At 41.5% G+C, this 21,385-nt stretch overlaps 1 long non-coding RNA gene across 1 annotated transcript; it reads right to left on the reverse strand.

Moving 5' to 3' along the window:
• Positions 1-16,930: 16,930 nt before the first annotated feature.
• LOC141075463 (uncharacterized) lies at positions 16,931-20,780 on the reverse strand. Its single transcript, XR_012227282.1, has 5 exons — positions 20,313-20,780; positions 19,195-19,332; positions 18,482-18,806; positions 18,310-18,388; positions 16,931-17,752 (listed from the first exon to the last, which is right to left on the reverse strand). It is a non-coding gene; the product is annotated as an uncharacterized lncRNA (long non-coding RNA).
• Positions 20,781-21,385: the final 605 nt, after the last annotated feature.

The following is a 21,385-nucleotide window of genomic DNA, read 5'->3' on the forward strand; positions in this document are numbered from 1 at the left end:
TCACTATTTCATGTCACATGCATCTGACAATTAATAGCAGATGATTCTCATTTGTGATTTACCAGAGTCATAATATCTTTCCATATTAATTGATTGTAAAGCATGCCAATACCAGTGTCACATCAAGCTTTAGTTTTTTTCTATTTTTCCCTCTTATTATTGTTCTTTTAAATTATTGCTTATCATTTATGCTTGTTTGCATTTAATGCAAGTACTCTATACAAAAAAGTTGTTTTACTTGATTATTTTTTTCAGGAGATATTCCACTTTATGTACTTAAACTTCATGGGTACCCATAATGATGAGAAGGACTGTACATGTACTCATGGTGGAACTGGCACTGCATTCAATAACTGTCAGTGTTTCTGGCCCTGCTTTCTTGTACTGATAGTGGTTCTGGTGCTTCATACATGTACTGATGGTGGTTCTGGCACTGTATTCATGTAGCATCCTGTTTCTGATGATTCATTTGTGTTCTGATACTGGTTCTAGTGCTGTATTCATGAACTGATGATAGTTCTGGTGCCACACTCAAGTGCTGACGGTGGGTCTGATCTTGTGCACATGTAGCAATCCATAATGCTTTTCATGGGTATATTAAAATTTGAAAATACTCAAAGATTTGAAATTATGAGAATGATTTGATGAGTTTCTCCTCCAAAACTCAATTTACGTTAGCATGTGTTTTTAGCAGATAGCAGAAACTGAGTAGAAACTCTCCAAATCCTCCTCAGGTAGTCAAAACTTGGTTTAGGTGATGTATTAATGTACTTATGGTGTGATGGTGGTTCTGGTTATGCATTCGTGAAAGCATCCCTATAAAAATGTTTGCGTCCCTTGGGATTGGTTCAGTATTGCAATGTGGCCCTTGGACCAAAAAATGTTGGGCACCCCTGATTTAGACTATACTCACATGAATGATATAAATTATTTGCAAATCACATTCATAAATTGCAAACAAAACAGATATAGTATTTCCTAATTAGAGATCAGTGAATCAATTTGATGCAAATAAAATTTGTGTTGAATATTAAGAATTTCATAGGTCTTGGTGAATTCGAGCAATGTTGAGCAAATTGCCAAAAAAATGGCCACTTTCATTTTAAACATTGTGGAGGATTACATCAGGCAAATGACTCCATGCACAACCTTTGGGGCTTACCCATAAAGCTTTGTAGCTATTACATCACATGATACAGAGCAACTAATCAGGAGGAATATTCACACAGTGTATAAAAGCCCAGACAGGGAATGAAGCAGCTGTTTTAGGGTGATAAGAAGAGCAAGCCCTCAAACATTGGAAAAAAATCCTGCCAATAATGTGTTGTACAACTGCTGTAATAAAGATGAGTGTAGTAGGCTGCGAATATAGAGATTCAATTAATAGGGACAGAGAGATAAGCTGCAGTAAAGGAGTCAGCGTGATTGATCAGTAATATGGTATAGCTGGCATTTGTCCTGCTCTAAAAAAAATGAAATCAAAGTCAATTAGAGATGTTGCGCTTGTTGATCACAAGCAACTGTACTGTTTTTTTTTATTTTTAAAAAATGCAAGAGAAAATTTCACAAAATCCAGAAATTTAACAGCAACTGCAGTGCCACAAACAATTTTTTTTTTGCAAAGCTACATTGTTAGTCAGATTTTACATCCATACATGCCACACCAATACAATGCCCCATTGTTGGAGATGACTGTTTGGAAGGGTGCTTATAATATCTTATTTTCCCATTTTAGGGAAAGGGGTTGAATTTGCCTTTAGCAAGCATATTGGTGTGGAAGAAACAATGGGTGTTATGAAATATGGAATACATGGCACATTACTATGCTCATTCACAGACAGTTAAGTTACTTCTGACAGATCTGTTGTCAGTTTGCTTCAGTGTTCCGTACATAATGGTCTCCCTAATCACAAAAGAAAAATATAAAGTCCATCAGTGTGTTTTGTTATTAAATGTTGCTACTGGATTATGATACATTTTTCTGGCTAGCTCCAAAGGGGTTGTGTTACTTACACACTTCTCAGCACCTGACACCATCCAGCACTCAACCTCTGTTCTAACCTATAAAGTGAGCATAAATCACACCCCGGCACATTCAGCACACCCCAGTTTCCTACGCTGTTACCACTCATCAAACGCATGGATTGATGAGTCCTCGAAATATGTTACTGTCAGACAATCAAAAAAGGTCACACACTCTCTTAAATGGCTATTGGATTCTATTAGAGCATACCAGGTCAAGCTTATTAAAGATTTTAAGCTTTAATATAAAAATATACAGTGCTTACAATCTAATATATAAAGCTCAAGTGTGTGTATGTATGTATGTATGTGTGTATGTCTGGGATAGGCATCCGCACCGTCGCAGCTACAGCCACAAAATTTGGCACAGTCACAGGTCTGGACCCCGAGAGCATCATAGGCTATGTTGTGAGGCAAAATTTTAACCCCGCGCGTTCCAATTCACCAAACAATTTTGCCCCTATCTACATAATGGGGAAAAAGTGTATGTGTATATCAAGCCCCGCCCTTCATTATGATGTCATAATTGTTGCCATGGTGACGCTGATATCATCATAGGTTGCAAGCCCCGCCGCTCATTATGATGTCATAATGGTTGACTATGGGATGGAGGATGTGTGATGGGTATATGGGCACTGGACTATGGGATGGAGGATATGTATGACGGGTATATGGGCACGGGACTATGGGATGGAGGATGTGTGATGGGTATATAGGCACTGTACTATGGGATGGAGGATATGTATGACGGGTATATGGGCACGGGACTATGGGATGGCAGATATGTATGATGGTTATATGGGCACGGGACTATGGGATGGAGGATATGTATGATGGGTATATGGGCATGGAACTATGAGATGAAGGATGTGTGATGGGTATATGGGCACGGAACTATGGGATGGCGAATATGTATGAAGGGTATATGGGCATGGGACTATGGGATGGAGGATGTGTGATGGGCATATGGGCATGGGACTATGGGATGGAGGATGTGTGATGGGTATATGGGCACTCGACTATGGGATGGAGGATATGTATGATGGGTATATGGGCACGGGCCTATGGGATTGTGGATATGTATGATGGGTATATGGGCATGGGACTATGGGATGGAGGATATGTATGATGGGTATATGGGCATGGGACTATGAGATGAAGGATGTGTGATTGGTATATGGGCACTTGACTATGGGATGGCGAATATGTATGATGGGTATATGGGCATGGGACTATGGGATGGAGAATATGTATAATGGTATATGGGCATGGGACTATGGGATGGAGGATGTGTGATGGGTATATAGGCACTCAACTATGGGATGCAGGATAGGTATGATGGGTATATGGCATGGGACTTTATGGGCACCAGCTATGGGATGGCGAATATGTATGATGGGTATATGGGCATGGGACTATGGGATGGAGGATGTGTATGATGGGTATATGGGCACGGGCCTATGGGAACGTGGATATGTATGATGGGTATATGGGCATGGGACTATGGGATGGAGGATAATTATAATTTGCTATAACTAACCACAGTTAGTTACTATGCCCGGGCAGCGCCGGGCTCTTCAGCTAGTAAATATATAAAAAAGGTAAAAATAAAATGACACACAAATATGCAAAGCAGTTAATAAATAAAATGGGATAAATAACAGAAATACCTTAACTTTTCCATCTACAGTTATCATCTGTTTTTCTCTTTGTCCTTCTCATGTTCATTTTTGCGATTGGTCCCTTCAATTGTCCATTACATGAGCACTACAATGACGAGAATAGTATTTGCGTGTACTCTACCCCTTTAACTATAGTGCCCTATGGTTTGCTCAGCTTTCTTCTTATGGAATGAGGAAGTGTAGAGTGGTCACTTTCAGTTCAGACCACATTTCTGTTCACAGATTGGTACGATCAGCATCATCGTCTGGTCGCACCAATCAGTGGTGGGCCTGGTGTTGAAGCCATTGCTAGGCTCGAGTCTATGAACAGTGCTGTTGCAGGACCAATCGTATTTACACCTCAGTGCTTCGACCCTTAGGCTGCCTTCACATGTGAACACTTCTGTTTGTGTAATCCAGTTTTTTGTAGCCCTGATCATAGGCTCATATTTCCAGGATGACTTGGATTGGATGATTTAAACAAAGCTGTCTGTGAATGGACGATCAGCCACGTTGCGCCCTTTTAAATCCCTGTGTATTGTTGTACAGACAATAGGACATATTAACTTATAGTACAGACCTTTTACTAATCCCCCTGTAATCTCAGGATCCAGGAGCTAGAGTGCCAGGATTGACATTTACTTCCAGCAAAAGCCCTTTTGCATACTGGTATATCCAGTTTCACCCTTTTGTCAACTAAATGTAACTCTACTGCTGTTTTCATTTTCCTTATTGATTACACAGGTCAACGAAAAAAAATTTTTTTTCTGGTGTCCAAAATATTTTAATGAATTTGGGGTATTTTTGGGGTGCTGATTCTGAATATGTCATCAGTTTTGCCAGATTGGCTCAAGTTTTTGAGATTTTTGGTATCTTATTTATAGCACTTGTTGGTAAATGCGACGCATCATCTCATTAATTTCTTTGGATTAGTACTTGAACTGAGCAGTTCTCAATATAGTTTTGTGTTAATTAGTGTTCTAAAAGTTTGTTCATAGCTTGATTTTTGCACTAACTTTATGTTGTTGTCTGTTTTCCAGTGAAAAGCATGAACTCATCATGAAGAAGTTGTCTTAACGATCCAGACTCATTCTGTTACATTTGTGGTGAATATACACTGCCAAAACATAGAAGAAACATAACACACTTCGTAAAAAAAGTGTATTTTGCCTATTTTGGGGTTATGCTTGGGGACCAAGACAAGTTTTGGGCACCACACATAGTGTGCAAAGCATGTATCGAATTATTACGAAAATGGAGCAAAGGACAAAGAAAAAGCTTCAAATTTGGTGTTCCAATGGTGTGGAGAGAGCCAAAAAATCATCATGATGACTGTTATTTCTGTGCAGTGCAAGTGCAAGGATTCAATAAGCATAAGAAACGAAAATGGGAGTAACATGGAATCTGCAAGAAGGCCTGTCCCTCATTGTGAAGATGTGCCTGTACCTGTGTTTACCATAAATAACAGTCATCATGATGATTTTTTGGCTCTCTCCACACCATTGGAACACCAAATTTGAAGCTTTTTCTTTGTCCTTTGCTCCATTTTCGTAATAATTCGATACATGCTTTGCACACTATGTGTGGTGCCCAAAACTTGTCTTGGTCCCCAAGCATAACCCCAAAATAGGCAAAATACACTTTTTTTACGAAGTGTGTTATGTTTCTTCTATGTTTTGGCAGTGTATATTCACCACAAATGTAACAGAATGAGTCTGGATCGTTAAGACAACTTCTTCATGATGAGTTCATGCTTTTCACTGGAAAACAGACAACAACATAAAGTTAGTGCAAAAATCAAGCTATGAACAAACTTTTAGAACACTAATTAACACAAAACTATATTGAGAACTGCTCAGTTCAAGTACTAATCCAAAGAAATTAATGAGATGATGCGTCGCATTTACCAACAAGTGCTATAAATAAGATACCAAAAATCTCAAAAACTTGAGCCAATCTGGCAAAACTGATGACATATTCAGAATCAGCACCCCAAAAATACCCTAAATTCGATGAAATATCTTTGGCACCAAAAATGCTGTTGACCAGTGTTATATATTTCCTTCACAGGTTGGATACAGTCCTCCAAGACCTTAGTGTTAAAAATGACTTTTCAGAGCAGTTGGCGACTTTATAAATTTGCAATTTGTGGCAAATGGATTAGCTGTGAAAAAATGTGTTGAGTCTCGTGAATTTGAATGATCTCAATTCCTAATGTTGACCAAAACAAAGTTAATTGTCTGTATCCGGTTTTTACATTAGGAAATTCTAGGACCCAAATGTGGGTTAAGTCAATGTAAAAATTCAGATTTAAGACAAAAATCTAGACAGTGATTTAAAGTTATATAAAATGTACGACTATGCCTAATGTACAACCTAGAAATGCAATGTCACAGTTATCTCGGAGACCTAGCACTCTCATGTAAAATACATGGGCTCTGAAACTTTTCTAATGATCTCTCATTTGCTCTTTTTACACCTCAACTCCCATGTTAGGGATGTATATAGCAAATGGATGGAAGGTACAGGATGAGAAATATAATAATAGGCTGGCAAACTGCATTGAAAAGTGTTCTACACAACTCTTGCTGAAAAACTATACATTATTTAACAAGATTAAAATATATACATATTTCAGTGAATCAGAACAGGTTTGACATTTCAAGCCATCGCCATCACATTTTGAAAATCCTATTGCTAAGCTTTGATTATATAAAAGTACAGAATACCCCAACTGCAAGTTTGGAATCATACAGTTATTGATGTAGTTTATACAGATAAACACATGGGTGATTTATCTATGTCAAAAAACATGTTTTTGAAGATTTTCTATATCAGGGTATGAGCTCGGTTCACAATCATGCATACTAGAAATGGTATACAATGGCCTGCATAAGTTTGTAGTGCTTAATCCATTTACGCCATTTGCAGTATATATACACATCATGTCCATCATGCGAATGAATAAACACACGATGATCACATGAAGCTGCCTGCTGTTTCTGACAGCAGGGCACCAGGACTCATAGCCACAAGGGGTTTTGCCACCCCACTCACAACTAGAATCTCTGTGATTGGCTATTCAAAATTGAACAGCCAATCACAACGATTTCATTGTAGCAGCCAATAAAATTGCCTGAAGCACTGAGGTGTAAATACGATTGGTCCTGCAACAGCACTGTTCATAGACTCGAGCCTAGCAAAGGCTTCAACACCAGGCCCACCACTGATTGGTGCGACCAGATGATGATGCTGATCGTACCAATCTGTGAACAGAAATGTGGTCTGAACTGAAAGTGACCACTCTACACTTCCTCATTCCATAAGAAGAAAGCTGAGCAAACCATAGGGCACTATAGTTAAAGGGGTAGAGTACACGCAAATACTATACTCGTCATTGTAGTGCTCATGTAATGGACAATTGAAGGGACCAATCGCAAAAATGAACATGAGAAAGACAAAGAGAAAAAAGTGATTAAAACGGTCCAATTTGGTATAAAATTGTAAACCCTATATTTAAGTAATACCTCACAGAACAAGTGAATGGGAGAGGAAAGTGCATAAATGCGTCAGAACATGCTAGGACGCAAAATACGGTAAATGCGGAGGTCTTATAATATATAGAATCAGACTGGTATTAAACCATACATAAATAATAGCAGAACAGACCAATTGCCCATAGATGGTAACAGTGTTTAAGCTTGGCGATGAAATGAGAGCAGTCACTATGCTGTTATACTACTGAATCTGCTGGGACTTGTATTGCCACAGACAAATTTTGCCTTTGCTATCACTACTAGGTGTTATAAGAAAGATGTTCCTGATCATTTCCTGACCTGTTCCTGTCCTCAGCTTTTTCCTAATCCACCACAATCATTTTCTCACTACCTTTTCCCCCTCTCCTGAACCCCTTTCCCACCCCCCTTCTGCCATCAAGTGCTTACCAGTACTTGATTTCTGATCAGTACTTGATCGATCATTTCTGGTAATTTTTTTCTTGTTCGTGCATACTGAAGCTGTCTATCCTGATCAGTGACACAAATTACTGATCCTCACCCATGCTCACTTTTTTTCACCTACTCCCTTTGTATGACCTCCATGTGTGCATCCTACAGACACCGAGCTGCTGATAAGATGCACATAAGTGATAGGCACCCCTGCTCACTTTTGGTTTGGAAATTTTTTAATCCTGCCTAGTTTTTTATCCCCTTTTTTAATCACATTTGTGATTGCGTCCTACAACCGTTGAGTGCTAGTTGGCGATGGACTTCACTGTTCGGCATCTGGTTGTTGTTTTTTTGGGTGATATAATTGAATAAAACGCAATTTAGATTAGCTGATAGAGCTAGATTAGGAACAGAAAAAATATACCATAGTAATCAGTGTCTTACTGTATTTTTTACTTAATTTAGTTGTGGGCACTTAGAAATAGTTTTTACTGTCATCCATTTAGCAAATTTTTTTTATTTTACCAAATTTTTATATTCTACTTTTTATCTTTTCCTAGATTATTTTCCTCTACTCTTTTAATTGTTATTTTAGATACTTTTTTCTTTTCTATTCTATTCTCTCCTTTCTTCTGTTCTAAATTTAATTTAAAAAAGTTTACACCAAACACATACACAAACACCTAAATAAATTTTGATACACATACCACACGTGTGAAAAGATGTCTTGATCATCCCAATCAGGGTATTCAGCCAAGGAGGCATGCGCCTTTTTTGCCTCTGACACTGATAGGGAGGATGAGGATCCCGCATTACTTTATTTTTCCTACTCCTCTTCTTTAAGTGATACCGAACCGCCACGCAGACTCCCCAAAACATAAAATTATCCAGCAGCCACCGTTAGTGAGCTCCTATAGATCTCCCCTCGTGAAAATTACGGGCCACAGACTCCTGATTTTGTGGAGCAATATGGAATCTAATTTGCCACTACTGGCCTCACAGAAATTAAAGGGGGTTTTACACATAGCGATATCGCTAGCAATATCGCTAAAACGTCACTGGTTTTATGACGTTATAGCGATATTGCTAGCGATATTGCTATGTGTGATACTTACCTCCCCCGCTGTCCATCGCTGATCGCGCGAGATCGGGCTGCTCCATTTCTCATCGGGCGCTTCTTGCTGGGCTTCCTGCTGGCGCCGACAAGTGACGCGTGGAGGCGGGCGGGAGGACGTCTGGATCGCTGTGTGTGAAAGGTGAGTATCGTGCGCTGCATCACTGTGAGATCTGCCTGTGTGGTAGCTCACTAGCGATCATTTAGCGATGCACCAGCGATCCTGACCGCGTCGTATCGCTGGTCGGATCGCTGGTGCATCGATAAATGTAAAAGGCCCTTAACTCTTTCAAAGTCTTTTTCTCTGAAAAGTTTTGTAGATTTCTTGGAGTCTGAGATAAATTTGTACGTGCAAAGATTTTTATCCCAAAACCTCACTGCATCATTTGCCAACTGGACCCCTAGGAAAAAACAAATAAAGGAAGAACCCATAAAAAAGTCCAGGAGGTAATACAGATATAATATTTTTTTATTATATTAATAAAAATATATCAGGGACATAATGATGAGAACAATAAGAAGAATATATGCAGAAAAACAGTTAACTAAAAACAAGGCCGCACATCCACATAAAGGGCCATAATACAGAAATATAATCAGGCCGCACAAAATCACAAATCTTAATGTAAAAGATTAAAAAATCAGTGGTGAAAAAAATGTGAAAAAAAAATGAAAAAAGATTTAAAAAAAAAAACACATTTATAAGAAAAAATTTATACACCAAAAAAGATAATAATATACCATAAAGTGCATATGTGCCAAGGTGTATATAGAAAACACAGTGTATGAGGGTGTGGACAAGACACAGTGAAAATATTAAATCACTACATTGGATAAAAAAAATACTTGACGTGGTGAAGTGAGACCTTTAAATTGAATAAAAAACAAGTAAAGGGATAATGATAGCCACAGTAATACCAAACTGCTTACATGAATAATGGGGTCTCACTCTCCTAGGATGGCGTGCCTCCTGTAAGCTATGCCCTGGACCTGCTTTGATGCCATCCTCAAATTTTTGCATTACAGTGATAATGCACAGTGTCCATGATTACCCCAATTTTTTTTTCCAATGTAGTGATTTAATATTTTCACTGTGTCTTGCCACACCCTCGTACACTGTGTTTTCTAATTTCTTCTTGAAAAAGGGGATAAAAAATTAGACAATTTATAGGTTCTGCATGGCTATGCCCCAGACCCGCTTTGATGCCATCCTCAAATTTTTGCACTACAGTGATAATGCACAATGTCCTTCCCATGATTACCCAAAATCCAGTCATGTATCGTCATGTGAAAAGCTGAGGTTTGGTACAAGAAGCTGGCCATGTACATCATACTGATGGCATTGCATAATGCATTTGTGTTATCATGATGTACAGGCCAGACAGGGACATTCCTTCAGTTCCAGGAGGAATAGTGAAATATTCTGATTCGGGAAAATTGGCATGAATAATTTCTAATATCCATGTATTCGTACCAAATAACGAATCGAATGCAAGTCAATGGGAAAGCCGAATATTTTTCTGCTGACCCAACAAACAGGTCTGGGGGCATGAGAACAAAGCTGAAATGGATGGGAAAGAGCTAAAAATAAATGGAAACAGCATGAAGAAGATTCCTGCATGCATTTCTTACTCACATATGGTATCTGGGAAAAATGTCAGACTATTGCGCCGTTTTTATGGATTTTTAAAAAGACCTACCAAACCAAAATTTTCTTTAAGGGAAAAATGCTAAGAAACATTATTTCCTTCATAATTACATGTATATAATGCAAAATAAAAATAAGAAAAATAAATATACCTCCCCTTTAGCATGTTCAAACAGAGCGTTTTGGCTTTATTTATTACTTTTACATTTGTGAGGGCTCTCACTCCTACATTTGGGAGGACGCTCCCTCATGCCAAATAATTAGCAAGATAGTGGTATACATAATCCCCATCCCTTTACAATGCCACTTCAAACATGCCCATTTGAATTTTGGGCATTGCCCGCCACCACCAGCATGCCCACTGCCATGTCATTATGTAGCCCTCACTGACAATTAGCAGAGTGCCAGCCAGCAGGTGCCGTAAAACCTGAGTATAGTAAGAGCCCTCAGGTGGCCCTGTATCATACATTTGGGAGGGCTTTCACTCCTACATTTGGGAGGTCCCTCTCTCATGCCAAATAGTTAGCCAGATAGTGGAATACATATTCCATATCACTTTACAATACCAGGTAAAATATGCCTATTTGAATTTTGTGCTTTGCCTGCCACCACCACCACCATGTCCAACGCCATTCATTATGCGGCTCTCTTACAGTTTGCAGAGCACCAGCTGGTGCTGTGAAACCTGCTTTTTGTAAGCTCCACTGTTGATTTTTGCCACTGAATCCCAATGGAGCAACTGTCAAAGCGGGTGAAACCACTGTAAGGTGGATATAATACAGGTGTTGGGGGAGCTGTATGATCAGTGTCAGTTAATTGGATTCTACCAGATATCAAAAGCATTAGAATTAAATTCTCCATACAGTGTATGAAAGCGGGGGCTTGTATTGTGGTTATTCTGTCAGGCCTGAAACCCATGTCAGGAACATGTGCAAGCCTCATTTTACTTGGAAGCAGCCTCCTCAAGGGAAAGAGACATGGGTTCCATTGACCAATCTGCATAAGCCAACTCATTATCTATTTGTTTAATAAATAGTGTATCTTTATCTAGCAGTTGTGTGACGTGTTTCAGATCAGAAGGTGACTGGATCTTGTTCTAGCTTCCAGTAAAAATGTGGTCAGTGCGGTACACCACTGACGAACCCAGTCAATTGCCAGGATGTTGTGGGTTGGATGGCGGACAAAGGCTCCAGTGTGTTGACAAGCAGCGCCACTAAGTCTTTCACATGGTTCAGTCTCAGTATCCAAGAGGCTGGGCCTCTGAATCCTCATCCTGGTCCTCCTTCCTCCCACCATCAAGAGTCAAAGGAGACATATGACCGTAACACTGGCCACTCTGAGGAACTGTTTACATTCCCTTGCAATTTGTCAGGCCTCTCAACATGCACAATTAAAGAGAGTCACGAGGAGTTGGAATGCAGTGACGCCCAAACATTTGAGCACCCATGGCCAGTAGAAAGTCAAGCTGGGGAAGATCAATTCATGTCTGAAGGGATGCACGATAATCATGACGCACAGTTGCCATAAGGTCAGTCTAAAATTGCAACTCAGAAGGAGAATCAGATTTAGGAATTAGAAGACATGGTCAATGATGACGCCACTGTTCCAATCTGGCACAGTGGCACCCCTAGCAATCACAGCAATGCAGACAAGGATTGATTCATAGCACAAAAACAGGCAAGAAGAGTCTGTGGTTTGACCAGAGGGAGATCTCGGTCAACTGTTCCACATAGCCCCCCACACTCAGCTAGATAACAGGCCAAGGGTGTGTTGTTCCCTTGTATGGCAGTTTTTTCTTAAATTCCTTCAGACAAAACAATTATAATTTGCATCATCTGTCAAACCAAGCTAAGAAGAGGCAAGAACACTGCTAACCTGAGCACCAACACCATGCAAAAGTGCATGACAGTTAACCCAGTAGATGGGTGGAACGCCAGGGTGAAAAATCTGTGTCTGATGGTCAAATCATTGCCTCCTCCCCATGTTACAGCCTTCCCAATCTGCTTTCAATGATGCCTCCTGCCCACAACCTGCAGTTGCACAGACACAACAGTCAGCAACAACGTCCAGTTCGTTGTCCCAGCGCAGCGTTCACTTGTCCCTGCCCCAGACGTTTAACAGAAAGAAGAAGTATGAACCCACGACCCACAGGCCAAAATGTTAACACCCACATAGCCAGATTGGTAGCTGTGGAAATGTTGCCGTTTCAACCTGTGGGAACTGAGTCTTTCCGCGACCTCTTGGCAGTGGCAACCCACGTTACTTGATTACCATCCAACACTATTTTTCCCGGTGTGCTGTCAACTCATTACATAAGCACATGTTACACAATATCAGCCATGCTCTTGCCAACACAGTCACATGGAAGGTCTACTTTATCACAGACATGTGGACAGAAACACGACATTTCCCTTATGGCACTCTGGCTGAACCTTGGAGTCAGGGACAGAGTCAGAGGCTGGGACATCACACATCTTACCCACACCAAGAATAGCGGTCCCAACTTCAATCAGGTTTTCAGTCTCCTCATATTACAGTTCCTGTCTCTCCTCCTCCTCACCAAAAGTAGCCTCTCCATCACTCCCCAGGTCGGAGGTCTGTAGCACTGCCTTGGCAAACTGGCAACATGCTCTGCTGAAGCTCATCTGTTTAGATGATAAAGCTCACAACGCAGCTGAAGATGATAAAAGAACAGACCGATCAGAGGTTCTCCCCACTGAACCTCCAACCAGGTCTGTTTGTGAGGATAATGGGTGTAACTTGGTGGCGGCTTTAAAGCTCGGCAAGCTGGTAAACACCTTTCATGTATGGCCCACTTGCTGAATTTGATTATACAGCATTTTTTAAAAACATGCCCTGACTTACTGGACCTACCTACCAAGGTACAGCTTGTCAGCGCACATTTTCGAAAGTCATCTCAGGCTTTTGGAGGTTTAGCTTTGCTGCAGCAGCATTTTAATTTGCTTCATCACCAACTGATTTGTGTCCAGCCCACACGCTATAATTTGTCCTTTAATAATAGTAATAATAAATAATAATTTTATTTCTATAGCACCAACATATTCCGCAGCACTTTACATTTCAGAGGGAACTTGTACAAGAAATAAAGACATTACAGAATAACAATAATCACATAAACAATAGATACCAAGAGGAATGAGGCCCTGCTCACAAACTTACAATCTATGAGAAAATAGGGGAGACACGAAATGTGGATGGTAACATTGGCTTACAGTGTTCTAACCAGCCAAAATGTAAGAAATCGGGTGTTCATATAATGCTGCATGAACCATGCACCAAACAGTATGTGTAAAAGTACAGACACTGAGGGCTATTAAATGCATAAGGCATGTGAGAACAAGATACAAGGATCCTGCTTATGAAGAAAATTTTGAATGGGCAACACAGGGATAGATAGCTAAATGTGTTGAGGTGGTAGGCGGTTCATATGTTGGCAAGGCTTATAGAGCAGTAGCCCCCACACATAACAGCTGCCGAGTGGGTGTGGATCGATGACATTTGTGAGGTTCTTCAAAACTTTGAATACCGCACCAAGATGGTGAGCGCTAATGACGCTATTATCAGCGTAACCATCCCGCTGCTCTGTCTGTTAAAACATTCACTGCAGAATCTCAAATAGGAAACTTTGAATGCCGAGCAGGTGGCTATGCAGAAATATTTTTACAGTGGCTGATACCACACAGCCCAGGCTCACACAATACTCTCAAGCCACATTTGGTGATGACAAGGAACAGGATGAGGAGGAGGCAGAACAGGTCTTTTTGGTCTGCACTACAGAGGTGACTCCCAAACCAAGATTCATGCCTGTCCAGCATGGATGGCTTGAAGAGGAGGAAAGGAGGAGGCTGTGTTCTTCCTGGTGAGGACACTGAACGTTTGACTATTTGTAGTCTGCCACATGGTAGAGATCATGTCCAGATGCCTTTCCCAAGACCCTTACGTGAAAGACATTTTGTTTAATATGAAATACTGGCTGTGCAACTTTCTTGACCAACAGTACAAGGAGAAATTTTCTTCTTTCATGTCGGAGGCAGATGTGCCATTTTCAGTGCATGTATGCCAGATGGATGTTGTGGAAGACTTGCTAAAAAGATTACCCTCAGACAATGCTGCTGGCAGAGGTATCGGCTCTTTTCAGCCACAAGGATTACTGGGGAGGGTCACACACATCAGGTGCAACTTGGAGGGGAATGTCCACCAACTGACACATTTTCATGAGACCATCACATCAACAAGGGCTATCTGTGGGTGCAAGTATGACGAGGAGGTAGAAGTTGACCAAGATGGTAAGGGACTACTTAAATGACCATACCAGTGTCCTTCCTTATTCTTCAGTGCCCTTTAAGTAATGGTTGTCCAAGCTCCACATTTGGCCCAACCTCTCCATCTACACCTTGGAGGTGCTGCCATGCCCTGCTGCATGTGTGTTGTCTGAGCAGGTTTTTAGTTTGCCTGTTGCATTCATAACGGATAGGTGCACATGCAAATCAATGGAAAATGCAGACAGGCTGACTCTTCTAAAATTGAACAAGGGCTGGATTTCCAGTGACTTTGTAAGCCATACAGATGACAGAAACGTAATGTAAAAGCAGCACAAATGCTTTGTTTGGGAAGTTGTCTTAACATCCATCCCTTACCATCCAAACCCATTTTGATCATGAAATCACCTCCTCCTCCTCCTGCTTCTGCTAATCAACTAAAGTCATGAATGACCTACTAACCGACAAGAACAAGCGACACTACTCTGTCCTCTTCCTCCTGGACCTGTCTTCTGCCTTTGACACTGTAGACCATTCCCTCTTGCTACAGCTTCTCTCATCTCTTGGCATCACAGATTTGGCCCTATCCTTGATCTCGTCATGTCTATCAGACCAGACATTCAGTGTCTCCCGCTCCTACACCACCTCCACACCTCACCCCCTGTCTGTTGGTATTCCCCAAGGCTCAGTTCTAGGACCCCTACTCTTCTCCATCTACACTTTCGGCCTGGGACAGCTCATAGAATCACATGGTTTGCAGTATCACCTCTACGCCGATGACACGCAGATCTACCTATCTGGACCTGACATCACTGCCTTACTGACCAAAATCCCACAATGTTTGTCCACTATCTCATCTTTCTTTTCTGCTCGCTTTCTAAAACTGAACCTGGACAAAACAGAATTCATCTTTCCTCCATCTCACTCTACCCCTCTGCCCGACCTATCCATCAATGTCAATGGCTGCTCACTTTCCCCAGTCCCGCATGCACGGTGCCTCAGGGTGATCCTCGACTCTACCCTCTCTTTTAGGCCACTTATCCAAGCCCTTGCTTCCTCCTGCCGACTCCAACTCAAAAATATTTCCTGGATCCCTACATTCTTTTTCCAAGAAACTATAAAAACGCTTGTGCACGCCCTTATCATCTCCCGCTTCGACTATTGCAAGCTCCTACTTTCAGGCCTCCCCTCTAGCCCTCTTGCACCACTCCAATCTATCTTAAACTCTGCTGCCTGACTAATCCACCTGTCTCTCCATTATCCCCCATCCTCTCCTCTCTGTCAAGCCCTTCACTGGCTTTCTCTTGACCAGAGGCACCAGTTCAAAACCCTAACTATGACATACAATGCCATCCGCAACCTGTCTCCTCCATACATCTGTGACATGGTCTCCCAGTATTTATCTACATCTGAGAGAACCCTTTAATAAACCTCTGGTAGAAATTGACGAATCCCAAGAAGCGCTGAAGGCCCTTCAGTTCCTGGTGTTGAGCCCAATCTACAATGGCCTGCACCTTTTTGGGATCCATACAAAACCCCTCACTAGAGATAATGAACCCCAAGAAAGGCAATTCCTGGGCGAAAAACAAGCATTTATCTAGCTTAGCGAAAAGTTGGCTCTCCCTGAGTCTCTGAAGAGCCGCCCAAAGGTAACCAATATGTGACTGCTTATCAAGAGAATAAACTAGAATGTAATCCAAGTATATAACCACAAACTGCCCAATAAAATCAGAGAACACATGATTGATGAAGTTTTTGAAAACCACAGGGGATTGGTCAGACCAAACGGCATAACTCAATTTCCACTCATACCACTCTCGCACCTGGATGAGGTTATATGCCCCCCACAAGTCTAGTTTTGAAAAACATTTGGCCCCAGATAATTGGTTACACCAATCAGGAATAAGTGGGCGGGGATATGTGTTTCTTACGTAATCTTATTTAGTTCCCGAAAGTCAAGGCATGGGCGGAGACCACCGTCTTTTTTTTTTTTTTTACAAAAAATACCTGAAGCAACAGGACACACGGATATGCCCCTTGCTGAGACTTTCAGATATGTACTCCTTTATGGCAACCCGCTCATGACTGGAAATGTTAAACAATTGGGCTTTAGGCAATTTAGCCCCAGGAATCAGGTCAATGGCACAATCAAAAGGGAAGTGCGGTGGTATCTCCTTGGCCTGACTTTCGGAGAACACGTCCTCGAAGTCCTTCAGAGGACTCTGAAATACCCTCCAGACTGATGGACGACACAGACACAGAATTCAGACTTTTATTTTCACAGTTGGAAACAATCTTCTGGGCCCCCCAGTCAATGACTGGATTATGACATTGCAGCCAAGGAAACCCCAAAACCAAACCAGCAGGGAGATTTCCAGATTGAAACAGACTATATGTTCCAGATGAACAGACCCCCACCTTAAGGACAAACTCTTTAGTAACAGAGTGGATCCCATCCTTGGTGAATGGGGTTGAGTCAATAGCCACCACTCTCATGGGTTTGTCCAACCTGAATGTCCTTATCTCACAGTTGGCGACCAACCTCGAGTCAATCAAGTTCATTGAAGACCCACAATCCAAAAATGCATAAGAGGAAATAAAAACAATTGTTCACACCAACTTTCACTTTTAACAATAGTTTGAGGGCTGAGGAAAAAAGTACCTCTGGGTCTGGGTAACCTCCTCAGCAGTTACCTAGACCTAGTCGCTTCCCCAGACCTTGGAATCTGGGAGACAAGAGGAACAGTCCTTTATCCAATAACCTGGCTCTCCACAACAGAAGCAGAGTTTTTTCTCTCTGCGGCGTCTCCGCTCCTTCTCCCTACCTCCATGGGCTCAACCAATGACAAAGGCTCTGGTTTCACTGGCAACAGAGGAGCATCTCGTTGCACAACACCTCTCTCTCTCAGCCTGCGGTCCATACGGACAGCCTGGGTCATGGCCTCCTCAGAAAGTCAGAAAAAGAAATCCGGCACTCCCAAATGCAGGAAAGATAGTTTTGTTTTATTCACAGCTTAATAATCCACATGGTGTACATTCTATTTGTTACGTTTTGGTCACTATCGTGGACCTTCTTCAGACTGTATACAGTGTAGAAGAAAAACAACAAAAAAAATAATAAATTAACATAAACATACAACTGGTTTCAAAATGACATTTCATAATCCAGTAGAGTCATATTTGAGCTAAAGCTACATAGAAGCACATGTTACATATGAATGAACATTTATGTAAAGCGGATTCTAGTCCCAAAAGAACAGACTAACTCCATCATATAGAGGAAAAAATATAGAATCCCTATCAGGACATCAGACATGTTATACCTTACAGAGCAAACAGAGATAGTCAAAAAAATAACAGGAGAACTTGGATCAACCAATAGATGGGTTTGTGAAGAGAAAATCATGAGTGGTTTTGCTATCTAAACATTCAATTTGCCTCATGAGGAGATGGTAAATTATTCACAAAATAGACCATAAAGACCTGCAGCGTTTGGTAGCAGGATAATAGGGAAGTAGAGAAAAAAAACAAAAGAGGGAACAGGGGTATGGAAACACTCAATTAGAAGTGCTTATGGACACATTTTGAAAAAGAAAAAAAAGTGAAAAAATTACACTATAAAAGGCATAAACCTTACCAATGGCAAGACCTGTTAATATTCCAAAAATATGACACTGTGGGTTCAGAATAGCGTGTAGCAACGTAGGCAAGCTGCTCTGTAGACAGACAATGGACAAGATAGTCCTGTGTGAAACACTCAGTGCAAACCAAGCTGCTAACAGTCATATACCATTATAGGTAATGCTTACCATGTAGAGCTGTGAGGAGAGCAGGAGGAGGAACAAAGCGCTGACAGAGATATGCTGTATTGCTATGGTGCAGTGCGCTAATTACAGCTGTGTCTGGTTGGGGTTACATATCCGACATGAGTGCATGCTGAAGCGCACCTGTGTGAGCTGGCAGAAAGTGGCCGGAAGAGAGGAATCTAGCGCTCTCTGAAGTGAAAGCCGGAAGTGCCTCTAGCAAGATGGCGGCGACAGGAAGTAGTCAGTGAAATGCTGGGTGAAGTGCAGTTCAGCTGCATTAGTGAAATCAACGGTGTCTGAGCAGTTCAATACGGCGTGACACAATATACTGTGGGAAGAGAAACATATTATAGTGAATATACAGATTAAAGTGCGGCATAATATATGTAACAGACCAAATAATGGGCAGCTAGATAGTGTCAGAATATAAATAAGGTAAGAAGGTCATGAGATAAATATGAAGAAAAATGAGAAAAATGTAAAGAAAAAAGGAATTAAGGAAAGAAAAAATAAAAATAAATGAAAAAAATTAGAATATAAAAATAAAAATAAGGTAAAAATAGAAATAAAAATAGGAAAAAATAAGACTACTGAATTTGAGAAAAATTACAAATACTGAATTTGAGAAAAACTAAGTAAAAATAGAAAAAAGAAAAAATAAAGAATAAAAAAATAAGAATAAAAAATAAAAAATAAAGAAATATAAGTAACCATACCCCTTCCAAGGAGCATTCTCCTCCAGAGAGTCAGGTGGTGGGTGCAGGGCCAAGGCATCCTTTAAATGATCAGAGAGACCCCGTCGGAATAGCCCCCTGAGTGCCGAGTCGGTCCAGGAAGCCTCAGATGCCCATCGCCTGTAATCGGAACAGTACAACTCAGCTGAGCGCTTTCCCTGGGAAAAACTCTTAATCATGTCCTCTGCCAACCTCACCCGATCAGGTTCATCATATATAAGACCTAAGACCTTAAAGCTCTTCACGTAACAGGGAAATAACTATCCCCACTATCCCCACCCTTTGACTCTCATCACCAAAGGACCGAGAATGCAGGGAAAAAAGTAATTTACAACTTTCTTTAAATACCCGGAATTTTTTCTTAACCCCAAAAAAGGTATCAGGAAGTTTGACAGAGGGTTCATGAGAGGATAAGGAAACGTCAAACACAGTACCCTCCCTATTGCCAGACGAGGAAGAGGCACCCCAAACAACATTAACTGTATCTGCCAACTCCCTCTGTACCTGTTGGTGAGAAGCAACCAACACTCTTTGTTCAACTGTTAGGTTCTGCATCACCATGGTCAGGTTAGATACCTGATCTGACAGAGCACGCAGTGGGTCCATAACAAACACACACAAAAAAAACCCTGAAAAATTGTATGGGTCAGTGATAATGTGATGACATCTATGGTATCACTGGTGCTGCCTAGGGGGTGTTATCAGGGGGCACGTGAATGAGTGAAGGAAGTGCAGGAACAAGACATGAAGGGCACAAGGACCTGAGACTAATTCAATGAGCACAGGACCTGGCACTAAGCCGTCATGTGACCATGTGGGTGGAGTCACAGCACGTGAGAACATGGAAGGAACCTGAGCACAAAGAGTGTAGAGCACAGACAGTAAATATGGTCAAAGGATAAGCTGAGGGTCAAATGCCAGACGAGATCATAGTACCTAGGGATAAGACAAAGAGTAAGCAGAGATGAGCCAAGGGGTCAGATAACCAGGAGAGACAGGTCAGTACAAAGCAGGATGCAGAGGCAAAAGTCAGAGGATAAACAGGGTCATACACAGCAAAGCACACAAGCACAGATGCACAACGTTTACGGACGAGTAACCTGGGTTAGCAATCCCAAACCGAGTATACGGAAGTATCACCAACACCAAATCCAGGAACTGCCAGCAATAAATAGCCACCCCAGAACCAAAGAAAGGCAGACTAAAATTAACCCTGACCTGACCAGGATGGAGGCGGAACCATCCTGTCCAGAGTCATGACAGCTGGTTGGTGGAGGAGCATGTGACCCAACCAGTCCATCAGCTTTCTCCAATAAAAAAATCAGCTTTCCTATATGAGGTTTTTACAATTGGAGGAGTCTGGTAGATGGACCTGTTCAGATGCTTCTCCATCAGCATCCATTTTATGGACCAAAGTGCTAGTCAGTTTGTGAGGAAAGTTGCACTGTGAAGAAACAGTGAACACGTCCTTGAAGGCTATAATATACCCCATTTAGTCTAAATGCATAGCCAAGATGTTTGCAACCATACTTTATACAGTTGTTTATGTTTTCCACAAACTCACATTGCAAAAAATGCATCAAAAAAGAAAAAAATAGGTCTGCACTAGAGTTGAGCGAAACGGGTCGGTCAAATTAAAAAATAGCCGACTTTAGCTAAAGTTGGGTTTCGCCGATCAAAACCCAACCATAGCGTGAGGTCGGCCATGAGGTCACCGATCAGAGCGCCAAAGTCGCGTTTCCAATAATGCTTCCAGCGACTTTTCCCAGCCAATCATGGTGGATGCACACTGTGGGCAACGCGATGACATGGGCAGCGGCCACTACCATCTTAGAGAAGGGCATTGAAGTGATTGGCTGGTTTTGTGTGGCGTCACAGTGGGTATAAAAGGCTGTGACCGCCGACCGCCATCTTACTTCTGCCGATCTTAGAATAGGGAGAGGTGCTGCTGCCGATTCTGAACAGGGAGAGCGTTAGGCAGGGAAGAAGAAAAAAAAACTGCTTCTGCTGATAGCGCTTTTCACTGTACAGTTAGTGTGCAGTGAAAGGGGAGGATTTTTGCTGTGTGCAGCAGCGCTGGTGGTGATTAGGTTGCCTTTTAAGGCTACCTGCTAGCTGCATTGCTGTGTGCACACTGCTGTTCAAACTGCTTTTTTCAAAGCCCTCCAACTTT

The sequence above is a fragment of the Dendrobates tinctorius genome, unplaced genomic scaffold, assembly GCF_039654945.1.
Source record: "Dendrobates tinctorius isolate UK_male_01 unplaced genomic scaffold, ASM3965494v1 ptg000015l, whole genome shotgun sequence".
NCBI classification, from domain to species: Eukaryota; Metazoa; Chordata; class Amphibia; order Anura; family Dendrobatidae; genus Dendrobates; species Dendrobates tinctorius.